Source organism: Erinaceus europaeus, chromosome 1 (genome assembly GCF_950295315.1).
Source record: "Erinaceus europaeus chromosome 1, mEriEur2.1, whole genome shotgun sequence".
NCBI classification, from domain to species: domain Eukaryota; kingdom Metazoa; phylum Chordata; class Mammalia; order Eulipotyphla; family Erinaceidae; genus Erinaceus; species Erinaceus europaeus.
Genome location: NC_080162.1, coordinates 181,672,403 through 181,685,445, shown reverse-complemented (window position 1 = coordinate 181,685,445; position 13,043 = coordinate 181,672,403). Strand labels below are relative to the sequence as shown.

The 13,043-nt window shown below is 38.6% G+C and overlaps 1 non-coding gene across 1 annotated transcript; it reads right to left on the bottom strand.

Annotated features, from left to right (window-relative positions):
- Positions 1 to 11,623: 11,623 nt before the first annotated feature.
- Positions 11,624 to 11,753, bottom strand: LOC132542926 (small nucleolar RNA SNORA33). The gene has a single exon (XR_009553896.1). It is a non-coding gene; the product is annotated as a small nucleolar RNA SNORA33 (small nucleolar RNA).
- Positions 11,754 to 13,043: the final 1,290 nt, after the last annotated feature.

The following is a 13,043-nucleotide window of genomic DNA, read 5'->3' as shown; positions in this document are numbered from 1 at the left end:
TTAAGTTGGATCAACTTTAACAGGTGAAGAGGTTACATGAGAAGCCAACAAATCACAGGTCAAGAAGTTATATCAGGAGCCAACAAATCATTGAAGAATTTACTTGAAAGAAATTACTACTTATTTAAAGTTACATATGATAAGGCCCAAATCTTAAAGTATTCAGAAAGGTGAACATCAGTAATAGGTTTAACCGACAAGAAGCAGACTGCCCTGTTTCACTCTTTAAAATTGTAGTGCATTTCAGTGGCAGAAGGATTCCAGCCATGATTACCTGAATGATTACAGCCATTCCAATATAGAAACTCGATATGTGGATGAAGAAGTTTCAAAGTAATTCCATATCCAGAGTCCTATTAACTCTCCAATCATAGACTATACTGATCAATGAATAAAGATTTTTTTTAACCCACTAGACTTTAGTAGTATGCACCAGCAGGCAGAGTTTCATATAGTTTTCAGCACAGAACACTAGCTGATGAGAAAGAAAGAAGCAGTCTTCCATACTAAGAAAGGGAAGGCTCATCTGGATTCTGTAGAGAGGCCTCAGACTTCATTGATCGAAGTACTGATATTTTTGTGTGCCCCACTGTCTGTGTTTGTTTTCTATAGATATTTTGGGGATAACAGAAAATACGTCCCCCCCCCCACACACACAGACCCCACATTTAATTTTTTAAAACTGTGTAATTGCAGAGAAACTGGAACCATGTGTCTCAGATTCAATTGCACTTAATCATGAAAGCGCTAGGTTTTGGTTTCACCCTTACACGAGATAATTAAATTTAGTAATACATGCCTGGACCCCTAGTAGGCTGTTTGCCTGACTATCCTGCAGTGTTCGGTTCATAATTGTGTACACATAACCAGGTACATCCTATCGCCTTCATTATATCCTGTGGGGCAAATTGACATGATTAGGCTTTAGTCATCAGACTTTCCTGTCTGGGAAAGCAGGTGCCTGGATAGATGACCAGGCAGTAAACATATTCTGTGGCCCTGGGGCCATATCTGATATTACACATCTACGTACTTGTAGCCCTAGGATTGTAGTTTCTGGTCCATTGCAATGTTTGTTGTCCCCTCTATACGTAAAAGGGCAACTAAAAGACCCTAGAGAAACTGAGAAGATCTGAGGAGATTTGGGGGGGTTAGTGGAGGCTAGATGACTTTATTTATTTATCTATTTTTGACACCAGGGTTATTACAGGGGCTCTGTGCCTGCTCAACAAATCCACCACTCCTGTTACCATTTTTCCTTTTCCTTTTTTTTTTTTTTTAATAAGATAGGACAGAGAGAAATTGAAAGGGGAGAAGGTGATAGGGAGAGAGAAAAAGAAACACCTACTTTACTTGTTTGTGAAGCTTCTCCCCTACAGGTGGGCCATGGGGCTCAGACCCAGGTCTTTGAGCTCTTTAAAGTGTGTATTCAACTAATGCAGGCCATGGCCAGTGCGCCGCTATGTTCCATCGCTGGGGAGCCAGAGATGACCCGAACTGCCCCTGCAGCTACAGACAGACTATGACCCACATAGTCAACGACTGCCACCTCTCCAGATTCAAAGGAGGTCTCGAAACTTTACATCAGGCTCAACCTGATGCTGTCGACTGGCTACGGAAGAAGGGCAAACGCTAGAAGAAGAATGCTGCACCACAGGGCCTTGTAAAGAGGATACTGAAGAGGTGCTGCTGCAGCTGAGATGCAGGGACTCTGACCTGATGCAGCTGAGAAGTCTCTGCAGCTGAAGTCTGCGGGAGCTGCCTGGGTGAGAGCTGCAGATATAAGAGGCCGGGGAGCTGACCAGGGCTAGATTGAGCTGGTTCCCCACCAGAATAATGGTAGACCTGTTCTGCATTGTCCTCAGTGCCTCCCTGTGTCCTTCCAGCTCCTGCCGCCCCTGCCCCTATACACTATGTTGCTGGGAATAAACAGTGTCCATTCCCCTTCTCCACATACCCTGTTAGTTAAAAAGCAAGTCATAGTTTTCTCATCTATGAGGACTATGCATGCACATGAATATCAAAAGCTGGGGTTAACATGAGGGCCAACTTACCATCTATTTCAGGGTTTGAGTCCTAGAGGGGATTACAATAAAGCAGAACTTAGCAGGTAATTCACAGTTATATATATATATATATACTAGATATACCTATTCTTTGGTCAGACTTGTAACTGGGTGCCTCTTCTCTCCTTGACATTCATTTATCCCTTTCTAGCTAGTTTTTTTATTGCTCTATTATTTATTTATTATATAGAGACAGAAATCAAGAGAGGTGTGAGTGTTGGAGAGAAAGAACAGAGATGCCTGTAGCACTGCTTCACCAATGTGACTCTCCTCCAACAGGGGCTTGAACCTGGATCTTTAAGCATTGCACAAGCCTACTCTGCCAAGAGTACCAATACCTGGCCCCTAGCGTTTTTTTTAATTATTTAATTTTTTTTATTTATAAAAAGGAAACATTGACTAAATCATAGGATAAGAGTGGTACAACTTCACACAATTCTCACCACCAGAACTCTGAATCCCATCCCCTCCCCTAATAGTTTCCCTATTCTTTAACCCTCTAGGAGTATGGACCCAAGGTCATTGTGGGATGCAGACTATAGCTAGGTTTTTTTTTTAATTTATTTCCTTTTGTTGCCCCCTTTTTTAAAATTGCTGTAGTTATAATTGTTGTTGTTATTGATGTCGTTGTTGTTGGATAGGACAGAGAGAGATGGAGAGAAGAGGGGAAGACAGAGGGGGTGAGAAAGATAGACACCTGCAGACTGGCTTCACCGTCTGTGAAGCGACTCTCCTACAGGTGGGGAGCTGGAGGCTTGAACTGGGATCCTTAAGCTGGTCCTTCCGCTTTGCACCATGTGTGCTTAACCTGCTGTGCTACCGCCTAACTCCCTATAGCTAGGTTTTGAGCTCTCTGCTCACTGAGCCTTGCCTTTTCTTTTTGGACTATTGCTAATATATATATATATATATATATATATATATATATATATATATATATATATATATATTTTTTTTTTTTTCTTATGTAATGAATTGAAGTGGTTTTTTTGTTCCAATCATTCATTTTTTAAATTTATTCACTCCCTAAGGTCTGCTGCTAAGCTAAATAGCTTAGTAAGCTTATTTTAGAAACAAAACAATTCTTTATTTCTCATTCTTTCTTTGTTACAGTAGGTAATAGCAAATACAACCCCAAGATGGAGAAGGCCATATGACAGCAATGAGGCCTGCCAGCTACTGGCTGAATATCTGCTTGCTTTTACTCCCAGCTTTCCTCATGATTCCTCCCCACCCCTCAACACCAACTCAGGTATGTACCCAATAAACTTCTTTTTACCACTGATGGAGTTTACATCCGGAAACCCTTCTGAGATGTAAACAAGAAGTGGCCCTGCATTTCAGGGTCCAACTCCCTGACAACACATTTACATGACCAATAAACATCACACAGTTACTGTGTTTACAATAAAGCTCAATGAATTATTTGGAATTTGAGGCATAAAGAAGTTCATGGACAGAACTGCTGGACAAGGTGTTTCCTGTGCTTGTTTCGGCTGGGGAACACACACTTTTCTCATTAAAGTTCTCAAGGACTCCAAAATGCCCCCTACGTGACGATGAAAAATGTACTTGCTGAATCAAATCTGCATTTGGACTAACCACTGTGGTCTCCTACAGATTTCAGTCCTCCTATCCTTCTACTCTAATCAATCAGATGTCTTAATAGAATATAGTTAATGAATAGGAAAATCATTATTCACTTATTCATAAACAAATCTTTAGCGCAAGAGGAAAAAAATATTTTCCTATGACATCTTTCCAATATAGTGAATCTTAAATGATTATGAATACCCGAGTCGCTCGGAGGACTTATTAATAAAATACAGAGTGCAAAATGCCAACTCTAAATTTTAATTCTTTTTTTTTTTTTTTTTGGCCAATAGGGTTAGTAGCTGGGGATTCATGCTGGCACTATGAATCCATTGACCCCGCTGATCTTTTTTTCTTTTTCCTTTTTTTTTCTAAATTTTTTATTAGGTATAACAGAGAGAAATTGAGAGAGGTTGGGGAGATAGCGAGAAGGAGAGAAAAATAGATACCTGGAGACCTGCTTCACCACTGCTCATGAAGTAGACCTCCTGCAGGTGGGGAAGAGGGAGCTTGAACCATGGTGCTTGTTCTTGGTAATATCTGTGCTTAACTGCATGTTCCACTTAACTGCCCGGCCCGCTAAATTTTAAGTCTTTAGGGATGTCCAATAATTTGTATTTTTAACAAATTTCTAGGTTATACTGCTGCTGCTGCTGATTTGGGGGCCATATTTTGAGAAGCATAACTCAAATCTATTTCCAATATAAATGGAACACAGGAACTGCAGTTGGGTAAGTGAAGTTGGTCTTTGAATTCTGAAGGTTATGTAACTTTATCAAGTAGAAGTTTCAGGTAATTACAGATTCTGTATTAGTTCTTCAGTGTTATCCTAGTTTTCTTGAGAGACATATAGCACTATCTGAGAGGGGATCTGTCTCTTTTCTTAAAGAGTAATATAGGGCATGACAAATTGAGTATTGAGAGGGCTGGGCTGAGTGGTGGTGCATCAGGTTAAGCGCACATAGTACGAAGCACAAGGACCCATGCAAGGTTCCCAGTTCAAGTCCTGCTCCCCACCTGCAGGAAGGTCACTTCACAGTGGAAAGCAGAATTGCAGGTGTCTATATTTCTCTCTCTCTCTCTGTACCTGCCACTCCCCTCTCAATTTCTCTCTGTCATATATAAAAAAGCTGGGAGGGGAAAAAGGTCATAGGAGCAGTAGATAACCCTGTGATAACCCTGGAGGCAAATATATATATATATATATATAGAATTGAGTATTGATATGTAGAAAGAGCATTCAGTGATTCAGTGTAGCACTGCGAGAAAAGTGGAATGTGATATCATAATTATTAATCAGTCATTAGCAGTAACAGTTTTTAATTAGAGGGCAATTCTTTAAGATATCTTTTGTAATTTACTTGTTTTGATGCTGAGATATATTCACTTTTTCAAGAATATTTTGTTCCTAACATTTTCAGAATATGATTTGTACTTATACCCCATCTCATGGACCCTGGTCTATATTTAGGTTTTGGGTTGTGTTAAGAAGTGTACCACCCGAAATGAATTTAAGGAGTCCTATCAGCTAGGAAAGGTCTCACCAGAATAATGAAGCTGATGGGTTCACATTCCATGACTTACATCTCTGGATGCAGTCCAAAGTGAAACGAACTGAGGTGGTATTGATTGCATTGATTAGGTTGGCATCAGCAGGTGCAGTATCAGTTGGTATGAATTGGGAGAAGCACGCAGAAAGGTGAGCCTCGCCCTAGAGGTTTCAGGATTGGGAGAAATATGGGCTTTATAGAGAAAGGGGAAGGCTCCTGCTATCTTAGGGTTTAAGAAAGCAATAGACAGTTTTAGCCAAAACCAAATCACTTGCCAATTGGGTTAACTTTGAAAATCCCATTGTTAGAATTTTCTGTATCATATAAGACCTCACCATAATTTATGTCCTTTTGTGCTATTTACTTATAGCTGTATCTTTTTTTAATTATATTTATTTTCCCTTTTGTTGCCCTTGTTGTTTTTCATTGTTGTAGTTGTTGTTGTTATTAATGTCATCGTTGTTAGATAGTACAGAAAGAAATAGAGAGAGGAAGGGAAGACAGAGAGAGAGAGAGAAAGACAGACACCTGCAGACCTGCTTCACTGCTTGTGAAGCGACTCCCAGCAGGTGGGGAGCCTGGGGCTCAAACCAGGATACTTATGCCTGCCCTTGGACTTCATGCCACCTGCGCTTAACCCACTGGACTACCGCCCGACTCCCTATAGCTGTATCTTATAAAGGAGCATCACCAGATCTTACATTTCTTAATGTCTATGCTATTGTTTGTAACATGACTCTACATGTATTTCCTACACTATATATAAGAACTCTAATCATTCCCAGCTACTGTGATTAGAGGAATTTGATTATGTAGTTGAGTGGTTATTACCAGGGATGATTCAATTTTACTCCTTGTTTCTCAGTTCATAACCTCTCACCACACAGAGAGATTTAGCAATGCCTAGAGACATATTTGGTTGTTACAGCTGGCATCTGGAGGGTAGACAATAGGTATTCTACTAAACAACTGATATATACCAAAGGATAATTTACATGGTAGGTAGGCTGTGTTTTCTCATTCACACAGCCCAAGTTTGCACCCTGTTACCCCATAGGAGTACCACAACACCTGGCAAAACTCCAGTACTGTGGGGTCTTTTCCTTGCTTTTATTTTTATCAGAAATAAAAAATAATGAAGAAGTCAGTCTATAAGTGTGAAAATTTCACATGTACAAGGTTCTGGTGCTGCAAAAAGACTAAAATAAAAATCCTACAATATACTGTGCAGAACTCCTCCTGAAATGTAAAGAGAGAGTTTCTGCCTAAATTGTCAACAGTGTCAAGAGATTATCCTCTTCACATCTTACTTTTCTCTACCTTCACATTTCATTTAAAAAAAAAAGCTCCATTGTTTCATCCAACCATTCATTTATTTCTACTCCTCTAAAAACTATTGTTTAGATATTGTGTGGGATACAAAGATGCACAAAATAGGGTATCTGGTCCCTAATTGACATATAATTATAAGAACTTGCCTTATATCTAACTGGAGAATCATCTGGCTTTCTGAAAAGAAAGAGTGATCAATTAAAACATACCTTTGGGTGATGATTCTAGGACACCTTTTGTGTATCTGCTCATTTCATTCTCGCTGCCTTGAGTTGAATACCATTTTGTAGGGTAGAAGTCTGGCTCTGAATTCCTTGGAAGATAAAAATGCAATTCTATTGTTCAAATTTCATCAAAGGCAGAAATGTGGGGGTGAGAAGGACAGGAAAATACGACCCTTTGTAATCATAATGTAAGGGAAATGTTTGCTGTAATAATAGGTTACAAAATAGATTTCTTAATCTAAAACACTAAAACCTTCTAGATAGGGCATGCTGATATTTCAGATCATGAACAAATAAGGCAATAATTATTTGCATTGTTTACCCTAAGACAAGTAACCCTTTCTTATATACAACTAGTCACATTTACACTTTGTTAATGCATAGAGCCTCTTCATTACAGCAAAAATGGTAATGACTCAACTAAAAAAAAGAAAAGAACATCACAACTAGGCCAGTGAAATAGCTCACTTGGATAATGTATCACTTTAACATGTATCCAACAAAGGTTCTAGCCCAGCTCACCCCTATGAAGGCAGCAATGGTGATGTGGTCTCATTCATTTAGTCTCTGTTTTTGGCTTAAACAAACAAACAGGAAAGCATCAGAGTGGTGTGATAAATCCCTATTGGAATATATATATATATATATATATATATATATATATATATATATATCCAAATATAGTTAAAATGTTGGTGTTCTACTAAGGCAAGCATAATCCTATAGGACTACATCAAATTAAAAAGCCTCTGCACAGCAAAAGAAACCACTATCCAAACTAACAGACCCTTCACAGAATGAGAGAAGATCTTTACATGCCATACATCACACAAGAGACTAATAATCAGAATATATAAAGAGCTTGCCAATCTCAACAACAAGAAAACAAATAACCCCATCCAAAAATGGGGGGAGGACATGGACACAATATTCACCACAAGCGATCCAAAAGACCGAGAAACACATGAAAAAATGTTCCAAGTCTCTGTCAGAGAAATGCAAATAAAGACAACAGTGAGATACCACTTCACTCCTGTGAGAATGTCATACATCAGAAAAGGTAACAGCAACAAATACTGGAGAGGTTGTGGGGTCAAAAGGACCCTCCTGCACTGCTGGTGGGAATGTCAATTAGTCCAGCCTCTGTGGATAACAGTCTGGAGAACTCCCAGAAGGTTAGAAATGGACCTACCCCATGATCCTGCAATTCCTCTCCTGGGGATATATCCTAAAGGAACCCAATACACCCATCCCAAAAGATCTGTGTACACATATGTTCTTGGCAGCACAATTTGTAATAGCCAACACCTGGCAGCAACCCAGGTGTTAAACAACAGATGAGTGGCTGAGCAAGTTGTGGTCTATATACACAATGGAATACTACTCAGCTATAAAAAATGGTGACTTGACCAATCTTGGGTGGAGCTTGAAAAAATCATGTTAAATGAAATGAGTCAGAAACAGAAGGATGAATATGGGATGATCTCACTTTCAGGCAGAAGTTGAAAAACAAGATCAGAAGAGAAAACACAAGGAGAATCTGAACTGGAATTGGTGTATTGCACTAAAGTAAAAGACTGGAGTGGGTGGACGGGGAGAATATAGATCCAAGAAGGATGACAGAGGATCTAATGGAGGTTGTATTGTTATATGGAAAACTGGAAAACGTTGTGCATGTACAAACTATTGTATTTACTGTCGAATGTAAAACATTAATTCCCCAATAAATAAATTTAAAAAATACTGGTGTTCTTTGACTGAGAAAATAGTTACAAAAAAACTAAATACTAAATAGATACCACCAAAAGTCACCATTTTCTATCATTAATCATTGCTGTGCATATGTCATATGTATGTTATGCAAGCTTGTGTGTATGCCCACACATATGTAAATGTACACATGCATATACATGTATAACCTCTCTATACACATATATGTTCTATATTATATATACACACATATACACACAATGTATGTTCCCGATACTATTCAGAAGCACCTTTGTGCTAAAGAGGTACCTTACCTGCCTTTAAACAGCTGATTAAGTGGTTCACAATAGAGCAATGTGTTATTTGTTCTTATCCTCAGTTTTCCTGATGATTTTTTCAGAATATGGTTATCTATCTAGAAACAGCTAAAATTAACAGGTCAATGTAGAAAATCCACTAAACTAAAGCTGCACATTGTAGACTAAAAGAAGTAGGAGGGGAGGTGAGTGACTCAGGATTCTTAATGGACTTTTAGATGTTTCATATCCTTTCAATTTATGGGTGAATTACTTTTCTCCTGAATACTGTCAACGTGCTTTTTTGGACAACTCATTATTTCAAATTGGAGGAGGCAAGTAGTAGGTATGGTGTTTCAGGAGACCATGAGACCCCCCCCCCAAAAAAAATCCCCCAGTCTGGATTTCTGGTGTTTAGAAAACAGGGATTCAAGGGAGCATTATCAGTGACTGAGGTGCTGCTACAACATTTTTATGCCTTTCTGCTCATCCAAGGAGGCCTGTGTCAATGCTGATAAAGCCCCTCATCTAAATTAGTCCCAAACTCTAAAGGAGGCTCCATGTGTTCAATGCTCTGATGACATAGATACTATAAACGGCCCCAGGCTTCCTCCCATAGTGACATTCTTGATGGCATGGAAGACCACACAAGAATCTTCCAGGCTGGAAAGTAGCCCACAGAAAGCATTTTGAGACATTTTACTGTAAAGAGGAACAAAGTCAATGTGGCAGCAGCTGGTTGGTGGTTATATATGGGGCCTAGTGACTATTATTAAGTTGCAAGAATAACAATGTTTTGATATGTTAATGTGAATGATTATGCATAGCAAGAGCATGTGGTATTGAAAAGTAAGGGAAGAAAGTGGCCAGTGAGAGATGTGTGGTTAAGGAAGTTGTGATATAGACACGCAGTGGAAATCTCTTTATTTGCTACAGTGTGAATAGAACTGAAGAGAGTCATGTTAAGTGAAATAAACCAGAAGGATGAAAACAAAATGTTGTCACTCATAGGTGGAACCTAAGAAACAAAGAAAGCAATAATACAGGATGAAGCTTCAATGGACATTACTTATTTATTTATTAGCAGATCCATACTTTGAGGAGGGGGGGGGTGAAGGGTTAAGGAGAGAGTGGTGAAAGGCATTACTGGGAGACAGGGGACCAGTGTCCTGTAATAGAGAAGGAAGGATTTGGTGGAGGGTGAGAAGTGCTAACATTTTATCTTGGGGAGATGTGGAACTGTACACTTGTGACAACAATTCTGTACATCAACATTTCCCTAATAAATTTATTTTTGTAAAAGGTGGGGGAACTGTTGGAACAGTGATTTTTGAGAGAATTCAGTACTTTTCTAATTACTGGATTTGGAAAAGAAGGTGGGAGGAAAAAAAAAGTGGAATCTTAGTGCCACCCATCACCTCCCCTCCGTTGTCACCAGCCTGATCCAGGTTATCATTAATCTGCATGACTGAAGTCATCCCTTAAGAGGCTCCCTGCTTCTGTTCTGCACTGACCTAAGGCGTGTTCTCAAAACAGCATTCACAGTATGCCTTTTAAAACATAGATCAAGTCACTTCCTTGCCCCAAACCCTGCTATGTGCCTCATTGTGAAGTCCTAGTAGAAAAATCAAAATGTTTATAATGTTATGAAAGAACCTGCTTGGTTGTCTGGATTTCCATTGTATCTATAGTCTTCTGCCCTCTCTCTTACCCATTCATTCCATTCTAGAACATTTGACTTTTCTTGGGACACTTCTGTCACACGGCATTTTCTCGGGACACTTCTGTCATACGGCATTTTCTCTAGTCTTCACCTCTGACTAGGACATTCATCTCAAAGAAGCTCTGATTTCACTCCCCATTTTTCCTTCAAGTATTTGCTCACCTTCTCAATGAGGCCCATCCTGAAGACTTAAATTTAAGACTGCAACTTTGACCACAAGATAGCTCCTTTGGGAGGAGGAACTGCTTTGCCATGCGTATGACCAAGATCCTCAGGTTTGAGCCCTCTGCATACCACACTGAGTACCAATAAAATAAAGCTACAACTTGAGTCCTGCCCTTTTCTACCCCCCCCCAGTTTTCCACAAATATTTACTACAGAGACCATGTAATTTACTGACCACTTATGATTAAAATGTGTTGCCTCTCTTCCCAGTGAATGTTAGCTCCACAAAAGTAATATTCAGTAGTGTACATCAAGCTACTTAGAACTGTGTCTGGAACATAGTAGGCAGTAAACAGATATTTGTAAGATGAATTAATATACTTAGCTATAAAAAATATCCTAGTGAGCTTTCTAAAGATTTATGAATGAGAAGTCATAGACTGCCTCTTTACATCCAATAAATGCATTACTCTCAATAAATCTCATCAGGGGTGCCTGCTAAGCTGCAACAAATTAATCTGAAAGCTAAAGACAGGGCATAATATTTTTATCCAACTCTTTATCATTCAATGCAAAGCTCATCCATTGAATAAATATTTATAATAATCTTCACATATGCTTAACACTTACTGATCTGTAATTTCATTCAGTTAAACTACCAACAATATTTCGAGGTAAACAACATCTTCTTTAAATTGGCAAAGAAACTAGAATTTGGAAGATGTAAATGACTTGTTCACATTCTTACTGATTTGGGAAATGGGAGAGCAGTTCTCGATTAGAGACTTTCTTTGTATTTTATTTGAATGGCTTTTTTTTTTAAACCAGAGTCCTGCTCAGCTGTAGTTTATGGTGGTGCAGGGAATTGAATCTGGGACTTCAAAGTCTCAGACATGAGAGTCTCTTTGCATAACCATTATGCTATCTCTCCCTGCCCTTTAAAATTTTTTTTAAATTTTTTGTTTCATATAGTTATTTTCAGGGACCTTAATGACTCCAAGATCATTAAGGCTCATAACATGGAATTTCTATTGCCAGTTATAAAAAATTTCTGTAGAAACACAGTTAGGTAAGCTTGAGTGACTTCCTAACTTAGTTATATTTTGTGGAGAAATATCACATGTGGCAACAAGTATGGTAACTGAATATGCTAAGAATTAAAATATATATATATAGTAGTAGTTTGATATCACTTACATAAATTTTTAATGAAATTCTAGTATGTACATATATATGTATTTATTGAATACCTATTTTCTGCCAGGAAGAAATTTTAATATCCTTTTTAATTTATCTGAAACACCGTGGTTGAGATATACCATTTTAAGGCCAAGCTATGGAGCGCCTGGCTAAGCACACACATTACAGTGTGCATATGAAAGCAAATCCAGAATAGAAGCTGTCACACTATAGTGTAGAAAACATCAAAGTAAGCAATGTATATATTCATGCCACCTTAATTTCAACAGAATTTTAGAAGTCCCCACTAATTATGACTAAAAATGCATACAGGGTAGGAAACTATTTCGTGGGTTATTATTATTACTATTATTATTATTATTATTATTGCCTCCAGGGTCATCACTGGGGCTGGGTGCATACACTATGAATCCACAGCTCCTAGTCGCCATTTTCCCCCATTGTTGTTATTGTTGTTGTTACTGCTGCTGTTGTTATTGGATAGAACAGAGAGAAATTGGGAGAGGAGGGGAAGACTTAAAGGGGGAGAGAAAGACACCTGCATACCTGCTTCACCACTTATGAAACAACACCTCCTGCATGTGGGAAGCTCGGAGCTCGAACCAGGATCCTTGAGCCGGTCCCTGCACTTTGCTCTCTGTGTGTTTAACCTGGTGTGCTACTACTCAGTCCCCTATTTTTAGTTTTTATTGGCCAATTTTTAATAAACTTTTTTATCTTCAGTTCTTCTGCATCACAATAGATTTATTTCTTCCTCTTCCAAACTCCCTATCAAATTTTCAGTTTTTATTTATACTTACTTATTTAGAACATCTGTTGTCTATCTGCCTGATATTTTTCATGATCCAATATTGTTTTTATGAATGTCTGTCATTATTATTAGTTGGAAAACAAGTCAGATCTTAACACTACAAAAGGGACCAAAAGAGATAGCTTACTGGGTAGGCATCTAACTTGTCATACCATGTCTCAGAGCTCAGGTTCAAGTACAAATACCACATGAGTATGTCAGGAAACGAGGGGAACCTCCAGTGCTATGTTATCTCTCTGTCCCTCTGTGTCTTTCCATTTCTCAGATTTGACCCTAGGAGAGGTGAAATTGCACATGTATAGGCCTGGCTTCACAAATAAATAAAAATTAAAGAAAACTAAACCTCTAGAGGTACAGGCTAATTCTAGTTTAA